This window comes from Ceratotherium simum, chromosome 19, assembly GCF_057802395.1.
Source record: "Ceratotherium simum simum isolate JZ-2026a chromosome 19, ASM5780239v1, whole genome shotgun sequence".
In the NCBI taxonomy this organism is placed as follows: Eukaryota; Metazoa; Chordata; class Mammalia; order Perissodactyla; family Rhinocerotidae; genus Ceratotherium; species Ceratotherium simum.
The window spans coordinates 27,412,337-27,433,761 of record NC_141918.1 but is presented as its reverse complement, the minus strand read 5'-3'; positions in this window follow the sequence as shown (position 1 = coordinate 27,433,761).

Below are 21,425 nucleotides of genomic sequence, written 5' to 3'. Positions count from 1 at the left end.
AGCGTCAGGTATCCATGTGCCTGAAAAGTTGGCTGTTGCTTCTGTTTATGTATATTAAATCTTTTCCACATTGATTTGTTTTATGCTCTCGGGTTATTGCTTGGGTACTCGATATTAAAGTAATATTATTGGTTTCAGAATTTAATAAAATGTACAATTAAAAATATAACCAAACTTGGGGCCGGCCTGGTGGCATGGTGGTTAGTTTGCACACTCCGCTTCAGCGGCCCGGGGTTCATGGGTTCAGATCCCGGATGTGGACCTACACACTGCTTGTCAAGCCATGCTGTGGTGGGCGTCCCACATATAAAGTAGAGGAGGATGGGCATGGATGTTAGCCCATCTTCCTCAGCAAAAAGAGGAGGATTGGCAACAGATGTTAGCTCAGGGCTAATCTTCCTCACAAAAAAAGAAAAAGAACCCACCAAACTTAAAAATGTTGTTGCCTACTACTTTTTGATGGCTCTTATGACAAATCCAAATGTCAGAACAGTGATATCTCTTCATGTGTCATCATTGATGTATTGCTCTTGCCTTAGTGCTATTTTGGTTTATGTGAGCTCCTTCTCTGCTTCTAATGTGAGATGCCATTCGACTGTTAGACTGTACTCTGGCCTTGGGTATAGTCAGGGAAGAGCATATTGGATCTCATGTTTGTGAGCAGATATGTTTTTTTGGTACATCCACTAGTCTACTGCATGCCTCACAGATGGATTTAGAGAGTATGTCTGAGAAACATAATATTTCCATTGAGCAGGTCAGGAAAACTGTGGTAACATGGTTAAAATGATATGACTTACTTTATAAAAGCCTTCTCTTGACATTTATGTGGCACAGTGGGAATTGAAGTAAATGGGATCCTAACAGTGTGCTTTCCTGGGTGTTGGGAAGGCCTGGGAATTGATACTTCTTCCACTTTTCACGAATGTTTTACTCTTACATGGGAGGGCATATTTCATAGCACAATTAGAGACAAAGTTTTTTATTTTTTTAAAAAGGAAGAAGTAAGGCATAACACTGAGTATAAATGTTTGCTCTGTGAGCAGATTTTGACAGTGAGAAAGACTCATGTAGCCAGGGGGAGGGAAGGACCAAGAAAGAGAGAAGAAAGAAATGGTGGGGATGCAAAGAGGACGTTTGTTAGCTTCTGGGGCTGTTTGTAATAAGGAATAGTCTCCAACTCCCAAAGAGGTTGTGTACCAAAGCAGGGAAGGGAGTTGTTGGCAACTCAGTGTCCAGTGAAACAATATTACATGTGATCAGGGATGACCTCCCTGAAGAGGTGATATTTCCATTCTGCCCAGAGGGAAGAGAAGGAAGAAGTCATTCAAAGAGAAGAAGGGAAAGCATGTCTTAGGCACAGACAACAGCCTATGCAAAGGTTGGAAACAGGAAGAGTCTCAATGTGCCCCAAGAGCTGAAAGGAGCTCACTGTGGTTGGGGAATGGTGACATGGAGGAGCGCCAGGTGAATCAGAGGGAGGCAGGTGCTGGGTCATACAGGACGTTTGGATTTTATTTTATGTTCAATAGGTGCTTTTAAGCAGAGGAACAACCTGATCTAAATGTGTTTTCATAGGTAATTCTTTCAACTTGAGAGGTCAACTTAAGACTTTTAGATAGAACAATTTTGCATTGCCTTGGCTACTGTATGTGTGATCTAGATGTGGGAATCTGGGCATTGTCTACATAAAGATGGAATCTAATGTCGTGGGAATGGATGAGATCACATCGAGTGAGAAGGTAAGGAGAGGAGAAGATGAGTGATGTTAGGAGAATGTGGTCACAGAAGCCCAGAGAGCAGAGAGTTTCAAGAAAGAAATGTTCAACTGAACCCAATTGTGAGAGGTTGAACGACAGGGGCCCCCACTTAGTTCAACGACATGGAGGCCATAAGCAACCTTGCACAGAGCAGTTTCAGTGGTGTGGGGAGATGGCAGCCACCATGGAGTGGGTTGGAAGCATAGTCAGAAGTGAGAGTACTTCTTTCAAAAATTATACTTAGGGTGGGGAACAGAGAAGAGTTGTTAGCTGGGAGAGTTTGAAGGCAAGAAAAAGCTTCTTTTTCTTTATTCTTTTTGTAGTACAGAGGTGTTATAGCAAATCTGTATGCTATTGGGAATGATTGAATGGAAAGGTAGTGTTTTATGAAGCAGCACAGAGAGGGGATACTGAGAAACAAAGTTGAGAAGATGAGTATATCACACAGGTGCCTCTGTTTCAATAGAGCCCATTCCTGCTGGATCAGGCAGAAAAGACTTGCTTACTGGGCATTAAGGATCACCTAGAATCCCCAGGAGAGACAGACAGACAGTCAGGCTTGGAGACTGTTCCTCTAAGGAACGACCTTCCACACTGAGGGGCTTCTGTAGCAAAGCCCCCTGCTGCCCACTGTTAGAGCTGGCTCCACACACTGGGGTTGGGCTTGAAAAGCCAAAATTACTGTCTCTGATGCCTCTGAAAGCCAGATGCTTCTGCTGTCATCCTCAACAAAAATGAAACATGCAGAGTTCTTGCTTCCTGTGTGCTGTCTTCCAAATTCAAGTGAACCTGGTGGTTAACTTGGAGCCAACACCAAGTCTATGCCTAACAGAAAGCCGGGGTGACACCACATCCACATGCTTTCTTTGACCTTGCCTGCAACCGCACAGTCCTCTTTCAAACACTCTGGCAACAAACACAGCATGGGCCCTCGCCAGTGGAACAGGCATTTCTTCTTCAAGACTGATGTTGTGAGGGAAGGCAGGACTCAAATAGCCAATGTCATTTGTACTTTTTAGCAGAGAGTATTTTAGCTGGGTGAGGTGTTTTCTAGATTGTGTGTGAAGAAATTTTGGGGAGGACTTCTGTTCTTTTGTCACTGGTAGACCAAAGAGGGGAAAATGATCATGTTACTTATTTAGTATAGTTTGCCAATTATTCATGCATCAGGGTGAATGAGGTCCAATTAAAGAACCGAAATTAATTAGCTTTTATATGTGTATATTCTCATTGGAATATCTGTTTAACGCTGCCTAAACTATTCTTTAAACAGATTTTAATTTTTTTTCCTTTTTTAGTATTGAACTCTGATAACCCTTTAGTATTCAATGGTGTGTAACAGTCCCCCACATAATATAATAAGAAAATTCAATGTCGTGAATATATACACACATTTTTGGAAGTCATCTTTTTGTTATTTATTATAAAAACAAGTTAAATAGAAACTTAAATGGTTTAAAAATCCCCCATTTTGTAAATGTTTAATAATATAACTATTTATAGATAATTGTGAATACAATAAACATTTATTTTAGAGTCACTAATTGTGGTATTAAACAAATCAATGTAAGTTCTAAAGGTTCTATCAAAATGTCATATGAATACTAAAACTGATTTACTTACTTTCATAGTCTATACTTTCATACTTTCATAGTCTATATAAGATTTGGTGACATTCGGTGTGAAATATTCAAACCGGAGCCACTGTCTTTGTCAGTGAATTTGGAGGGATGTTCAATTGCAAGGAAATGTCAAGGCTCCATGTTTTACCACGGCTGGGGGGAAGGGAGGTCGATGGAAAACTCTACATAATCCTCTTCTGAGAAGCACAGAGAGAAAGTACCCGGCAGAAAACGGTGTCTTCAGAAAACACACACTTGCACAATGAGTACTCTGAACAATGGGAGTGCAGTAGGATTATGCCAGGGATATAAGCTGCTTGTGCGCAGGCAGCCAGAATATTTCAAAGCATATGGATGGGTCCATAGAACTCAATTTATTTATGTATTTAAAATAAATGTAAACATTTACAGATACAAAAATTAATGACTTTGTTCAAAAAGAAATAAGGGCCCTAGATGGACAAAGCAATATTTCAGTAGAGAAGAGTAGGGGGTAAGAATATTGCCGGATGTTAGATCTTAAATAAGAGAAATTTAGACTAGATAAGCAGGTAGTTGATAGACCAAAATAAATATTGCCAATTTCTAAAAAGGAGAAACTGGAAGTTCATCTTGGAAGCCATAGTTCAGTATTATTTAATGCATTTATTTAACTATAGTTACTTAGCACATCCTTGCAAGGTGAACAAAATATCATGTCCTTGCTCTCATGGAGCTTGCATTCTAGTAGGAGAAGGCAAATATTAAATGTATCACATATGATAAAAATTTTGAGAGAGTAAGCTAGCTAATATGTATAGAATGGATATATACCAAGGACCGGGGAACATAATTAGGCAGACAGGAATCTGGAAGAGAGAGAGACCTCCGGGTATCCCATTGCACTAATTTTACCAGTGTTGTAAAAAAAACATTTCATATACTGGATCATCCTCCTCCTTTCCACACACACTTCAAGAAAGTTATAGCAGGCAGGTCTCAGAGGAGATTGTATGGTACAGAACGTTTGTCATGTTCTCCAGTCTTCTTCTCTAGCTTGTCTCCTGAATGGCTTGTTTAATTAAGGATGGCTGGGGGCCGGCCCGGTGGCGCAAGCGGTTAAGTGCCCGTGCTCCGCTGCAGTGGCCCGGAGTTCACAGGTTCGGATCCCAGGCGCGCATCGACGCACGCACTCCTTGTCAAGCCATGCTGTGGCGGCATCCCATATAAAGTGGAGAAGGATGGGCACGGATGTTAGCCCAGGGTCAGTCTTCCTCAGCAGAAAAAGAGGAGGATTGGCAGATGTTAGCATAGGGCTGGTCTCCTCACAAAAAAAAAAAAAATTAAGGATAGCTGGTGGCCATGCTGCCCAGGAGAGAGTAGGGATTAGTAGAGGGAGTGCTTCTCTTTCCAGTGTTGACCTGTGTGCTAAGGGGATATTCATAGCCTTTCCAACAAAGCTAATTAGTTTTTATTCTCACTCCCCACTCCCACTCCCACCTGAACACTGATATATTTGAAGAAGCAGAAATGGGAGGAAAAGACAGTTAAGAATGAAGTCATAGTGGAAGCAAAGTCTAAGATATTTGGTACTTTTGGGTAATTGTAAGAAGTCTAGTGTGACCAAAGATGAATTTGATTTTTTCTCATCATTTTTCTGTCTTTACAATATACTTTGAATTTTAATTTGGATGTTGAGATTTTCCTGGATCTCTTCATCTTCAGATGACCTCACCTTACTCATAATTTCTACTCTAAATATCCTTGGAGGTACTGTGAGCAAACTTCTTGAATTACTCATAGTAACTTTAACAAAAAGTACAGTAGCTTACCTCTTTCAGTTCACTCATTCATCAAACATGCTAAGTGGCAGGCACTGTGCTAGACCCTCAGTGTACAAAGGTGAGTAAGATAAAGATGATTTTTGCCAATTCCTTTAAGCTGAGTTCACCAAGAAAAATAAGTCAAATAATTAGCGTAATGGGATAATGAACTTTTAATGGAACATTATTATAGTGGCATAGAGTAGGGAATATTTAACTCTTTGACAGATATTGACCCAGAAATACAAACATTTTTTGGTCTTATTAGCCAAATAGGCAAGAGGAGAGAACACTAGGTATAGATAATTTCAGCATGGTATCTGTGCCAGTTAGTGCTCGAATCTACCCCTCAACCTCCCCTTGGAGGCTCTGTATTGCAGTGGGAGGACCTGGGCAGGCTGTATTTCCTTGTATCCTGGGTCTTCTGGTTTCTGGTTGGTTTTGGCCCATGGGAGACACTGGAGGGAAATGGGAGGGGAGGGTGAGGATATTTCTTTTCCCCACACTCTATCTCAGGTGGTGTCTCTAGCAGCAGTGACATCTTGTCTGCGGCTCCAGTTCCTACAGGTCAGCCCCTTCTTCCATGGTCTCAGCTTCTGGGCAAACTGCATTATGGCTCCAGCCCTTGCTGCGTGGCTTTTCCTTCTGCATTCTGGTGATGCCACTTCTGTTGTGTCTCCAGCTGTAGAGACGATAGTCTTTTTATAGTTGCTATTCTTTGGGTTGCCTTTTCATCCCTTCTTGGGCTTCTTAACTTTCTTATTCCTGGGAAACCAATTTACTATATTAAATTTCCTCTGTTGAAATGCGTAGAGTAGTGACTAATGGAATATCAGATGCTGTGTTCAAAGTACTGTGCCTTTCCGATGAGTATAGACAATAATATTCTTGGTCTGAGACAATGAACCTTCTAAAAGGCTCTGCCTTTGGCAGAACATTTTGAGCAATTTTATTTCTGCATCTTTAGAACAGTTTTCTGTATTTTTCTTACAGCATCCTCATCAACCCCTGCTGCCCTGTCCTCAAAATACAGTTAGACTATGTTACTTTTACTTAGTTTTTCTGAAATATTACTTCTTGATTGTGTCCTCTGCTGACACTGGCCCCATGCTTACTGTAGGCAGCTGGGGCTTTGGTTATCTGCCTCCACACTTGCCGGTCTCTGACCGTGGTCTTCGTTGACCTTTGGTATTCTCAGGAGTAGTATTAATATTTAGCTGAAAGCTTTCCTGCCTCTCTACAGATCACAAGTTTTGACACAATAAAAACAAAGTACCACTTTGTGAACTCATGAGTAACTCAGTGAAAACCTGCCTACTGGGGCTCCTTATACAATCCATTTTGCAGCCATTCTAATGACTATCATAATGTTAGAGCAGAAAGAACACAGAGCAAGCTGTGGGGAGACTTGAGTTGTTTTCCTGACTCTGTCTCTAAACTGATATGTGACATGCACAGAAAAAAATAAAAAAGAACCGTAATACCTGCCCTCCTACCTCATTGAATTGTTCGGAAGGCAAAAAAAATAGATTAATAGTATAATAGTATTAATAGTCAGCTGCTTGATTTAAATACGCTGTTAAATTCTTACAATGATTCTGTGAGGTGGTTTTAATTCCAGGTGAGAAAAGTGAAGCTGAGAAAGGCCAAGTGGCTTCTCCAAGGTCATCTCTGGAATAAGAGAATATGGAATTTCCGGAATTTCAGCTCTGTTTGCTTGCCTTCAATGCTTGTGTTCTTTCCACTCTACCTGGATGCCTCTGGATGTGAAAAGATGATTCATCGAAGTGTTTTAGGAAAACAAAATGTGTTATGTACTATAGAAATTCTGGAGCATAGAGTAGACACTACCATCCTTCTTTGAATTAAGGCTGTCACATAACAGAGAAAATAACCAACAGATTAATTGTTCTCTCTAAACAGCTGACACACTTAACAACCATCTGAGCTATTTCCTTTGAGTGAAAGCATTTTATTTTTTAGTAATCTATGTTCACATCACTGTCTCTGACTGTACCACCTTTCTTCTTGTGTCGTTAGCTAGAGCCCTAGTGGGAGCAGAAGTCCATTTGATCTCTTGAGCCTGCACACAGATCCACAGTGCTGTGAAGAGAGAGCGAAGCATGCAATAAACTGTGTTAGGTGACAGTTCTCTGCAAATCAAGGTAATCTAGCTGTCGGCTGTTTGCTTTAAGAGTTCAATGAAATGCACTGGCTTAAGTTTTCTTTTGTCGTATCACAAAAAGGACGTTAAGAACTTTCAAAGGCACACTAAAACAGTCATTCAAATCTTTTTCCATATTTTTACTGCATTCTGAGTGTTCTGAAAATGTGGTATGTTGCATTTTGCCACATTTTAGCTGTCATTCTGCTTGCTCCGTGTTATGTTTATTGCTGTTCATTCAGATTATAGTTTCAGACTGAAGTGCACCACACTGATAGTGTGTAGACATTAAAAGAAGGAATATTTTTCTTTGCTGGGCTTTCTGACATTATTGAAAAAATTCTCATTCCATACATCTTTCTTGTTTGAATGTGCAGAGAAATGAATAAAGATGACCTTTTAGCACAAAATTATAAGAGATACTAAGAGTTTATCAATTACTGTGCACTGTCAAAAAACACCTGCCTATTTTACGGCAATAAAGAGCAGCCTAGCTGTCAGCTTAGCCTTGATGAGAGCATTCTGCTTATGTCTTCATTTTGCAGGGAGGGAAAACAGCTGTAGCTTCCAGAGCTCCAAAATAGAACATTGATTTCATTGGGACGTTTATTAGCTACCGATGACAAAATTGCATGTCTCTTGACCACATATCTCTTTCTCTTTTGTCTTTTTTGTAATTAGATGAGAAGGGTAGAAATATAATTATTACCATTTTCCAGTCCTATTCATCCTCAGGAATTTCATTGAAGACTTTGCTATTCTATTTTTCTGCAGCAAAGTTCTTCTGGAGAAGTGTGAAATGAGCCATGGAAGGGAGCTATGTGGAACTGGGGCCTAGACAATCTAATCTAATTCTGTTGAGTTGTCCTGGATGTTTCACTTCTCCACCTGGACATACCTTGCACATTTTGATTTATATTCGCAGCTAACCAAAGTAATCATGCAGGTTGCAGTGTCCTTTGGCCAATCCTAGCTGACATGAGGGCAGGTCTTCTTGGGAACAGTATATTTTCAGCTGCTGCACTGGAAATAGAGAAATGAAAAAAGGCGGTGGTAACCTACCAGGGTGGGAGGAAACTAGCAAGAAACTGTGAGGCATTTCTGGATTAGTTGTTCAGAGATTAACCAGGAAGGCCCCCACCAGGAGAAGAGAGTAGTTGAGCACAGAGGCGAGCTAACTATTTCTGTATAAGGCCAGATACTCAAAATTTTAGGCTATGTGGGCCATATGGTCTTTGTTGCAACTTTATCATTGTAGCACGAAAGCAGCCATAGACAATACCTAAACGAAATGAATGTATCTTTTGGCAATAAGCAGACTTCAGGATAATGTTGTTTTTTGTTAAACATTTTCTATCAACTTACATTAAGATTATTTGTAAGGTGGTGGGAATGGAAAGAACAGTGCCTGACTAATATATTATAGTTTCCCTAAGTATTTTGAGTGGAGGTTTGGCAGTAATCACGCCACATCCCAGAGCATGAGTGACCTGGGTCCTTAGAACAGCATGAAAGCTATATGCATTTATTTTTAGAGCATCCTATTTATAACACATTTATGATATGCAATTTCTTCCTAAACGATTTTCCCACCTTTAGTCCCTCTATCTTCCTGATGTCTCAAATTTTGTTTCCAGTGTTTGAGAACTGCTCCATTATATCACTACCTTACTTTAACCTTTAATATCTCGTCATTGCTTGCAGAATAAAATATGATTTCTTCAGCCTGTCATTCAAAGACTTCCACAATTTGAATCCAACCTGTCTTCCCAGTTTTGTCTCTAGCTTTCCACTGTATCTCAAGTTCTTGCCGTAAAATGATTCTTGCCACTCCCCTGAGCATAGCCTGACCTCTCCACCTCTAGGCTGTTATCAAGCTGATCCGCTGTGCCTTCTGCTTTATCTGCCTTTGAAAAGTCAACCTGTATCTCTTAGTCTCCAAAGAAGGTAATGATGCCACAGTGCCACATGTAACTATAATTAATTACTAAAAAAATATTAGGAAAGTTTTCTTTGCAAATATATAAAATTTTAGACTTCTATTTAATAATAAAACTGGAGAGCTCCAAATTATAGCAATTTAGAGTGTCAAATTTGGCCCAGTTGAGCTCAGAAGGTATAATAAAGATATCACACTGATTTCAGCAAATTGCACAGTTTTTATCTATTAACACTTTCCCAGTGTGAAACCACCCCCTTGTGAGGACTATTAGCTCTTCTCTGTAAGTTATTCAGACTGTGGAATGATGCAGTTTTACTGGTGTTTGCAGTTTAAATAATAGTAACAACTATGATATCCAAGAGATAGCTGTATTGAGTAGCAATAACACAAAGAGTTAGTAACACGCAGACCGGCAACCAAATAACACTTTATTTCTGCAAGATAAATCTGCGTTAGTGATGGAATCCCTCTTCTCCTCTCCCCGTTCCTAAATAGCCTAGACATGCAAGCAAAGTAATCCCAAAGAACAAAATGTTAGCATTGAACTCCAAGATGTCTTATAAAACGTAACATCCCTTCCCACTTAGCTAATGTAATTTTGATTTTTCAATCTCTATATCACTCACTAAACCTACTACTAAAATCCTTATTATACTAGTGATGTATTTCTATGTGGGACATTCCTGCCCATTAAAACTAACGTGTAGTCCATGGGACAACTAGCAGAAAGCAGGACCCATGTTCTATCTATTTCCTCCTCTTTTCAGATGTTTCTGGGAAGAACAATATCTACTGCACAATTGTTTTAGGTATGAAATGAGAATTTATGTACAGTGATTGGAATAATATATGAATACCATCTAGGAGATACTCAAGATAATGTGCCTAGAAATATATCAACAAAATATAGTAGCTGTGGTAAAATAATAAAACAGAGTTCCTTCTATATCCGCATTAATTCCAATGAACACAACGGCTGTCATAAAGCTAAGTTTACTTTAGCATTTTAAGGCCCAGGGCCTTAGCCTATGCATCTTCATTCCTAGAAGACCAGGGTTGTTTTGGTCAAAGGAAGCATGTTGCTTTGTCTCTCAGGGCCTTGGAAATGCTCTTTAAGATCCACTACCAGCCCTCTGCAGCTCACAAGTACAGATGAAAGGCCAGAAAAGCTGCAACTCTCTGAGACTTACAATTGAATATCACTAGCCTATATCATTTTGCTGGCAGGACTGAATTTAGAGGTGAGCAAATTTGTTTAAAATAACATTTTTTTTTGTTCAGACAAACCAAAGAACGTGTATTGTATAATCATATTTTTTCAATCTGCCAAGCAGGGAAAATCAAGGGCATAATTTGGAAGGAGACAGTGAAACAAGGAGACAGCTAAACTGCTCAGCATAATGTTAATAAGCATCTCATCACTGGCAGAACAGTTGAGAGAGGAGAGGGCAGGACAGGGAGAACCAAAAAACATGATGGGACCCAAAATGGGTGGGGATAGGTGGATGGCGGTGTGCCCAGTGAAGCTTGAATATCTGTTTATTCTGTCTTACTCCAGACAGATCTTTTCTGATTCTCTGTGTAGAGAATGGTGGAATATCAGTACCCAGGCTTTTGTTCCCATGACACAGAATGCAATTGGTCCAACTTGGGTCTGTGCTTACCTCTGGCCAATCAACTGTAGCTAAGATGGAGGGTGAAGTAATACTAACAAGATTGTCACAGACCCACTCTGTGGGAGGGTGGCAATTTTGGAGAAATAGGTTTGTTCTGATGTGAGTATGTGCCTCAAAATATTTCCACCACCATTCTGCACCTAGCATAGTGACTAGCACATAGAAATCATTAATGAACTTCCTTGCTTTCCAATAATTTACCTCATTTTGGAAATACGTGTTACTTAAAAGACTAGAAAGAAACTAAGTTATTATAAAATTCTTCCAGTAGCTTTCAATTTAGCATATACAACATGTAGTGCAATCTTCAAGGGTCTCTGCGTCTAAAATATAAGATAGCTGTGGATGCTTACTTTAAGGAATGGTATGAAACAAATTCACAAATAACTACAAAGAATGGATACAATGGCAAGAACAATAGGGAAGATGGATATGTTATAGGAGATTAGCAGAAGAAAAAAAATCGCATCTCTTTGGTATCAACCAGAAAGCCTTCACGAATATGATGCCATTTAAACTGCACCATGAAAGACAGCTTGGATGAGAAAAAATAACAAACAAAATAAAAACAATAATTGGGAGAGGGAAAGCATTCTAGGTGGAAGGAACTGCGTGAATAAGGATGTAGACGTGGAAAGCTGTGGAATACGAGTATAATTTGGTAAGTGATACAGATTCACTAGATCATTGAATATGTAAGAAAATGTTGGGAAAGGATATTGGTGCAAGGTTTAGTAACTTATCCAAAGCCTTGGATACCAGGTTTGTAAATCTAAATATGATCTTAAATTTTGTAGGTCTGCTTGCCTTTATTTTGACCTGGAAATGGTGAAAAGATGACACTTTGTGGAGGGAGGAGTTGAGGAGTATGTCAGAGAGCACCTGCTCAGCTTTTCCAGCCCTGGCTGGCTGCTAAGGCAGTAAACGAGGATAGGAGACAACAAACGTGAGCAGCACTTCACAGACACAACACATGATATTATTGATAAATAGTAACTGTGATACTAGATGGCAGGGTTCCCATGACACGTTATCTTTAAGAAACTTCAAATAACTTATTTCAACCTAGGCTTCTTTGAGATTTTGTCATGTTCTGTGGAATATCACTTTTATACCAATTAAATAGAATATAGAAAACAAAGATTTCACAAAGTGTTCTTTAAGAGAAATATATAGGGAAAATGGAACAAGCATTTGAGTCTGATGTATCAGCAGGTAAACTTGTTCCCAGGAGGAGTTGAGGGCTGCCCTCAGCCTCTCAGAGAGAACCTGCTGAGGTTGACATTCCAGAGGGACAAGGGAGTCCTTCAACTCAGGTGTGGGAAAATAAACTCTGTTTGATAAAAAAGAATCATTCCAGATGCCATAATACCACTCAGATTGTTCTTTGGTTTAATGCAAAGCAAACATCTCACATTCCTTGAGAGTGAAGATGGTGCAAAATAAAACACAAGGGGCCATGTAAACAGTTAATAGAGTGAGACTTCTGAGAGCTGATTGTGATACCAGTATAGAAAGGTCCTTCGACTTGTCTAGCAAAAGAGCACTTCTGATTAGAAACTGGGAATGTGAAGATAGTGTCTTATCCTTTTTTCTTTTGGAAATCACCCCAAAGCATAAAAGAAAACCAGAAATAGAAATGTAATTTTTATCTCCTGTGAGACGAGATAGCTGAGACTCTGGGCTCTAAACTTGGAGGAAGGGTTGCTTGAAGCTGGGATGTCAAATGAAGTATAGGAGAGACTGAGAGAAGAGAGCTGCACTGCAGACCGCAGAGCCCTAAGGAGCACGCCTTGAGTACAAAACCACCATCGCTTGTGTATAACAAAAGAAAGAGGCTAGAGAGACTAGTAGCTCCTTCCCATATAAACCTCTTGAACAAAATCTGGTCCGAAAAAAATAATTGCTTTAAAACATGAATAACAACCAAAGAGCAATCGGCACCAGATCTAAACAACGACAAAATAAAACAAAGGAGCAAAGTAATAGGAAAAAACAAATAGCAAATAAAGCATCCTCATAAGAATACTGTTGCTATAAAATAAATGATAATTGTGAGCAAATATATTATGATGAATTTTAAAACGTAATTTTGAAACAATTATCAATATAAAATAAGAATGTGAAGAAGAGATCAGAGCTCAGGGAAGACATGGTGAAACAACAGAAGATAGAACATGGAGCTCTTAGGGAAAAAATGAAAGGAAAAGGAGTTATTGTAGAAATGAAGTCAAAGTTATGAGTAAAATCAAGAAAAGTCACTGCTAGGGGCTGGCCCAGTGGCGCAAGTAGTTAAGTGCACGTGCTCTGCGGCGGTGGCCTGGGGTTCGCCGGTTCGGATCCTGGGCAGGCAGTGACGCACTGCTTGGCCAGCCATGCTGTGGCAGCGTCCCATATAAAGTGGAGGAAGATGGGCATGGATGTTAGCCCAGGGCCAGTCTTCCTCAGCAGAAAAGAAAGAGGAGGATTTGCAGATGTTAGCACAGGGCTGATCTTCCTCACAAAAAAAAAAAAAAGAAAAGAAAAGTCACTGCTAAAAACACATTGATGGGCTTGAAGGACAATATTGAGAAGAGCAAGTGCCAGAGATGTGAATTTTAGGCAAAGGAAATGAACATAATGATGTCTCTAACAAGAGAACTGTAATGATGAAACAAACTCATGTTTAAGTATATAATCGCAGAACATCTTCCAGAGATTAAAATTAAACATGAAGGACTGGTGCACTATTATAAAGTTGCAAAGATAACTGGGAGAGAAATTTATTTTAAAAAGCGATAGTGGTTGAAACAGGGGAAAGATCTATATGAATTAAACCATAATATATCAAAGCAATAAAAATCATGTCTGAAATTGATAAACCAGAAACTAGTTGATACTGATTATGTAGAGCTGTGCTATCCAATACAGTAGCCATAGTCATATGTGGCAATTTAAATTTAAATTAAAATAAATGTAAATTTAAACTTCAGATCTTAATTCCTACTAGCCACATTTCAGGTGTTTAATAGCCACATGTGACTAGTGCCTATCATTAGACAGTACAAATATTGACTATATCTAGAATCATGCATGCTACAATATGGATGAGCCTTGAGGACATTATGCTAAGTGAAATAAGCTAGTCACAAAAAGACAAATACTGTACGATTCCACTTATATGAGGTACCTAGATTAGTCAAATTCATAGAGACGGAAAGTAGAATCGTGGTTGCTGAGGGCTAGGGAGAGGAGGGAACTGGGAGTTATTGTTTAAAGGGTACAAAGTTTCACTTTTGCAAAATGAGAATTCTGGAGATGGATGGTGGTGACAGTTGAACAGCAAAGTGAATGTACTTAACACTGTTGAATTCTTAAACGGTGTTACGTTTATTATGTGAATTTTAACACAAAGTAAAAAAATAAACGCATAAGAAAAACTAAAAATTAAAAACAAGTTTAGTCTAGAAATTAAAATTCCTTAGCATGTTTAGGAAAAATTGACACAGAACAGCAATAAACAATAAGTAAAATATCTTTGTAAAATCAGTGTGTTGCAAATAATTTTGAGCGTATCCAGGCAAAAAGAACAAGTGCCTAATAAAGGAAATGTATCAGGCTGGCCCCAGACTTCTCATCTGCAATGCTCAATTTTCCAATACAGCATGGCAAGGTCTACAGAGTGCTGGGGGAAAAACAGGGTTGTGTGACCCAGGAATTTTAACAAGCCAAATGGAAGTTCAAATATAATCAGCAAACTCGTAAACTGAAAGAAGTTGGAGAATCTTGTTCCAATTAGTCTTAAAACCCAGTTGACTATATATGAATGTGTTCCCTTTCTGCTGCATGGGTTCCCAGTAGCTGGGGATCTGTCTCTTACATAGATATTCTGCTAGTTCCTCTAGGAACTCTCCTTCCAGCCCCTGGATCCCGTTATCTCCAAAACTGAATCCCCTAAAATGTTTGCTGTCCTCTTAAAAATCAGCTTGCCTTCTTTCTGAGTTTCTTCATTTTGCATTTCATTTCATTAATGACATGGGCTCTTCTGTAGGGCCTTATTCTAATAATTATTGTTTCATGACTTTTGATCCTTATTAACTCACAATTGGCATTAATACCTAACTTCAGATTTTAATCTTTGCTTGTCAATTCCCAGAATAAGCATCCTTTAGCCTTGCTTCTATCCTTTTCTCAACTTCAGCTGTTATTCCCTGGCTCCCAAGGATTAGTCTCTCCTAGTATGGCCTGTGCCAGGTCTATTAATACACCCATATCAAAAACTTGCTTCTTCTAGTTCCCAACACAGTATCAGATAGCAACATTGTAAACGTGTTTGTATAAAGATGATCACAATTAGTGTGAAGCTCTATCTCCATCTGCATAATGTGTTGTTTATGTTGTTTTATGAGGAAAAATGTTAACATGAACATTATTACAGCTGGGTCAGTGGCTAAATAACAAGAGACAGTTTCCCATAGATGAACAATGCAACATTAAATCATGGCATACAGGTCTCAGCATCACTAAAGAAGAATTTATGTGAGTTTGTGAATATATATTTTTTAACTTTTGAAGTTGGTTTTATGGGTACATTTCAAAGGCTGTTGAGGAAATTACAATTTAGCTGTTAGGAAGGGGGCTATAGCATTAATGCCATTGCTTTATTTGACATGATTAGAATGTAAGTGATAATATGACATAAGATATGAAGTTGAGACTAAGTGAAGAAGGGTAGGACTGAAGCAGTGAAGACAGATGTGGGCGAGGCAGCACTTAAATGATAAGTTTTTTAAGAGCATAAGTGAAACGTGAATTAATGTATATGAAACAACGTATAAGACCAGATTCCAACATGATGTTATTAAAGTTATAATAAATGGAGAAATAATGTTTAGCATGCTGATATTCAGGTGAAGTTCACGAAAGAAACTTTGGTTGTGCTACAGAGGAGTAGAAGGTCAAGACTGATGATTTAATAGACCAAGTTTTTCTTATATGTGAAAAATTAGACTAATACTGACCTTGATCAACAAAAGAGAAGAGGACATTTAGAAGAGAATAAATATAAATACTGTCATAAATGTCTGTAAAATAGATTATTAAAAATCCATTGATAACCAGCATATAGAGTAAAATGAAAAAGTTAGTTCTGGATAATGAGTCTGATCCACTAATCTACAAATGAGAGAAGGGAGGGAGACATTTCTGAGGCTTAATTCATAGAACAATTTTTAACTTATCTCTAGGAATAGTGCAGGGTTGGTATTTTGGCTTCATTCCCACTTTTTTGTGGGCTGAATCTTCTAAGGAGTGTCACAACAGTTCTGAAATGGTGAAGTCAGCTCAAGTGCTGACAGGACCATGTAAATTCCACACCCCCATCCCAGGGACTGATCATGGCTGGGCTCAACCGCATTTCAGGGTTTGGAATGAATGCTGTCAGGGATGAGGCCTCAAGGTAATGTTATAAGCATGGGTCTTGAACTGAAGTCTAATTCTGATAGTAAAGTTTCCATGTTGTTCCTGTGACCACATCTCTACCTAGTACCTGTTCCAACAACAAGTCCTATAGTCTTCCCCTTTGCCTGAATCTCTAACTCAGTAGTTGGCCCAGCCCTTCTTTTTTTTTTTTTTTTTTTTTTAAGCAATTGACCGCTTCTTTTATCTTGCTCTTGCAGGAGTTTTTAAACAACCACCAGGTTGTGCAGTTAACCTTTAGATTCAGAAACCAAGAATCAGATGAAAGTATTAGAGCTGAGGAAAGATGGCAGACAGGCAATGCAAAATCCAAAAGCACTTTCCGTGCTGGGCATGCTCTGGTGGTGTCATTCATAATGATGCAGGCGTGACTGAGGACTCTGGGCTTGCTTGGTGTTCCCTGGGCACGGTTCTCAGGCTCGGACCTCTCCAGAGTCTTCTTAACAATACCAGAAGCTGGTAGAGCTGATTATTGTCTAGTCTGTCTTAGTCGGGTTCCCCTGAAAGCAAAGCCTGAGACAAGGACTTGGCTACATATGATTTGTTAAGAAGGTGACCGCGGGTGGCAGGAGTGAGGGAGCGGGGATAGCATGACAGCGAAGATCGGTGTATTGTTGATGTCGCTGCTATAGGCAAAACAGGCTCTTTTTCACCAGAACCTGGGCAAAACAAAGAGAATGCCTCCAAAAACGTCTGTGTGAAAAATGGGAGTCTGAGTATTTACCCGCAGCTGCCATCCCATTGGTTGAGATGCTTCCACTCCCCCAAACAATCTTCTCTGCCTTTCCAGGCTGTCTTTGGCCACTTTGGAATGGTTTGCTTTCTGCCCATTATTTTGGGTGGTGCATCCTCTCCAGCTCCATCCTCTGAGTAACAAGGGAGTCCATTCAACAGATCAATGGCCATATTCTAAGTGCCAAAAGCTCTGATGATATCTTCTACTACTTTTTACATTCGCCCTAATCTGTCTATTTTTATTTATTTATTTTCAGGATCATTCAGGTGAATAGAAGAGAGATAGAATAGGATCTTTTAAGTCTTTGCATCCTTGCAGGTCTCTCTTGAAGACTTTTAAGGCCACAAAACCCAGCCAACTCCACAATCCTTATGAGTATACTATTGTCCCATACTGTTCAAATGCTGGAACTACTGTCCAACCAGATGCTTGCTCCTCCTCTGTGATCAGAGTCTTAGTTATGAGATGCTATAGCCCACCTCTGGTTATCATCATTAGCATTTAATAGATCTTCCCATTTATCTGGTGTGTGATCTAGGTCCAGAATCCCACCCCAAGGGTCTGCTCTCTCTGGACATTCCAGGAACCAACTGTTTTAATTTGAGTTCCCTGGAAAGTGGAGCCTGAAACAAGGACTTGTGTGTAAGTAGTTACTTTGGGAGGGTTCACTCCAGAAAACAGGAGTGATTGAGTGGAGAAATTAAGATGGGAAATATTAACATAAGGCTGTTATTGAGGACTCTGCTAAAGGCAAAAAAGCTCTATTCTGCTCGTACTTTGAGATCATACAATGCCTACAAGTCGTTGGAGTTGGCTGGTTGCTGCTAAGCTGTATTGAAATCCTGGATAGTGATAATGCGAGATAAGAATAAGGAGAGACTGAGAACTGTTAACAAGCAGACTAAGTGTAAGAACCAGGGAACTTTCAAGGTAGCCTATCAAGATGCCCTTATCACCTGTAGGGGTCCCAGAACTCGGAGACACTTGAATGCTCAGAAGAGAGAGGTCTCATGGAACGCCAGCCCCCTGGTGGGGAAGATCTGGGAACCCGAATGATAGGAGGAGACACTTTGATGGATACCTCTGAGGATGTATATGATACAGCATCTTTAAGATTCTCTGGGTGTGCGGCAGTGCCCCACACTTTCCTGATAAGGGCTAGAACTTCTGATCCTGCCTTACACTGAATAGAAGTGTAGGATGCTTCACCCCAGCCTTCTCCCCCTCACTGGGGTCAAACTTGCATAGCAGTCTGATGGCTCTCCTAATCTAACCTGGCTCCTGCTCTCTCTCACAGTCGTTGCTCCTAATGCAATATTTGTACATTTAATCTTGTCTTGGCATCTGCTTCTGTAGGACTCGAGCTACTACACAAAAAGTGTAAGAGAGGCAATTGAGAACAAAATCTCATTAAAAAAAAAACAAACCTAGGTAAACTAGACTGAATTGTTTCACTCACCATCCATCCTCCAGCAAAAGCAGAAGAAAGTTAAAGACAAAGAGAGAGGAATAGTGAAAGACAGAAATCAAAGGGCAACACAAAGAAAAATGAAAAAGAAAATGACCATGAATCCAAATCCGAGAGTTAGAAAGAAAGCGGGATATCAATGAAGAGAAATAGAACAAAACAAAACAAAACAAAACACAAAGAGAGGTTCTTCTAAATGTTGGTTCTCCTAAAACAAAGTCTTGTTCTGTAGAATAGGGAAGTAATGATTCAGTTGAAGAGGGCATGGATCTGAGAGAGTGATTATTCATCTCCAGGAATGGAATTGTATGCCTGCAGCAGTTTAGTGCTTTGTGGGATTTCTCAATGCAGTATTGGTTTATTTCAAACCTAGAAGGATACAGATCTGAGCTACATATGGTTATAAAACATCTGAAATCAATATTTACATCATGCACGCAGATAACTGTTTTGTTATGATGGAATCTGAATAATCAAGCAGTTGTATTTTACTGGGGATGGTTCTTCAGAATGGCGAAAAGCTGCATGCGATCTATAGCAGGCGTGCATTGCTTATGGTGTGGCTCTTTAATAAGCTCACTTATATATTCCTAGAATTTGATTCATTGTACTAATAGAGCAATATAGGGAATACATTGGTTACATGTTCATAGTGACAGGGATATCCTGAAGTTATTAAAATCTGAACTATATGATGAATCTACTTATGGTCTTGTTTGTTGATTTGAGAAATTAACATTCTTATAGTCACTGGAGGTGAGCTTTAGTAGAAATAATCCTTTAAGCCGTGTTCTAAATTTTCTGTAGCTTTTTTGTAACTTTGAAAGGTTTAAGTATCCACTAATGGTTTTGGTTTTGATGGCTTATTAGGCATTAATTAAAGAAATGGAAGATTTCAAATTGTCTCTGGCAGTAAATAGCAGCGTATTTTTGATACTGTTGTTAATTTTTTATAACATATTAGAAAAACCCTTTCATCACGTGTTATTCTCTGTCAACAGTACCAATGAAAGCTATCTGCCTATCCCGGGTCCATCTTTAAAATAAAGCTGTAGCTAGTCCTGATTTTTAAATTTGGACTTGTCTTAATTTGCTTTAAGAATAGTATTGAAAATAAAAAGATAATGCATTTTAAATTGACCTTTGCTTGCTTTTAAATAAAAGATAAATCCTGCTAATGAACTTTTTAGTTGATCTCAAGTTGGATCAAACTAATAAATTTGTGTTAATAACAAAATTAAAAAAAAATTTGGACTGCTCTTTTACCTGTTAGCCATAAAGGACTGTTGAAGCATCTTTTTTTCTTCCTTCTATGTATTTATTTGTGGCGGGAGAGTTCAGGAATTGTTCACATCTAAAACATCTAAATATCTTACAACTCTATTGCAGAGTAGACTCTATTGCAGGGTACAAATAATATTTCATTGAGACTCATCTGGAGGTGTATTCCTAAGATCCTTTTATCATTATATCAGCTTTCTATATCTATATTTCTATATAATTATATCAGCTTTCTCCTTCCTCCCTCTTTGGGGCTGGAGCCCACATCTCTACTACACTTGAAAGTAAATCTTGCCTCCAAATAACGGATTTCCAAGATTCTAACCTTTGAGGAGAAATCTCCTCACCAAGTGGTGTTTGTTTGGGGGTGGAAGGAAAAGGTGAGAGATGTCTAGGCCTGGAAAGGAATGGCTCTGGGATTGCTTAAAAAATGAAATACTTCTATTTGCTCTTTATAGGAAGTAAAATCATTATGAAATCATTTATAAAGAAAGGATGCAGTAAATACTTAATTTATCCTGTGTAGTAAATTTGAGGACAGGTGCAGTTAAATCCAAACTGTTGGAAGAGTAATAAAGATCCCATTCCACCTACAACAGCAATACTTTCATGACTGGCCCTGTCATTCTTGTGTCAGCAAAGGAAGTGGGTAGAATTACATGTTGTTTTGTGACAACATATAAACTAGTGTCAATTTTTGAGAGCAAATAATTCAGGTCTCTTTTTTTTTTCCATGTGTGGTTTAACAAATATGCAAATAAGACACTAGACATGTCAAAAGTTTATGAGAAAAAGCAATGTCAATTGTTTTCTCATTTTGTGGGGAAAAAAGAATGTGTCTGAAAATGTTTGGATCACTCATCCGTTTACACTGTGATCTACAGAATCTTTGAAAAGGTCAGACATTTGGTACATTCAAATAAACAATTAACTCTGAGAATGGTAGCTAAAGAACATAGTTTAGACAAAGATGTATAAGTATTCTTAAAAATGAATCTCAGAAATAAGGCAAGTTCTGAAAAGTTGTTCATGTATTTTGTACTGAAGGACAGGCACAGAGAAGTCTTCACATTAGGCATTAGGGTTCACTCCCACTGCTCCCCAGCCAAGATGTGGGAACATAATATATTAAAACATAGAAATCAGTGGTAAAATGTGTCATATGTAGGGTGATCTGGAAAGAAACTATCAAAATTAGAGTGGAAAACACCACCACCCCTGACTTGAGAAAAAAGGTTACACCAAAAAATTGCCCTGGATATATTGCAGATTTGTTTCTTTCATATCCATGGCTTTACTCATGAAAAATTCAACCTGGGGGGCCGCCCCGTGGTGTAGTGGGTAAGTTTGGTGTGCTCAGCTTTGGTGGCCTGGGTTTGCGGGCTCGGATCCCAGGCGTGGACCTATACCACTCGTCAGCCATGCTGTGGTGGCGACCTATATAAAAAATAGAGGCAGATTGGCACAGATAACCTTCCTCAAGCAAAAAAAGAGGAAGATTGGTGGTGGGTGTTAGC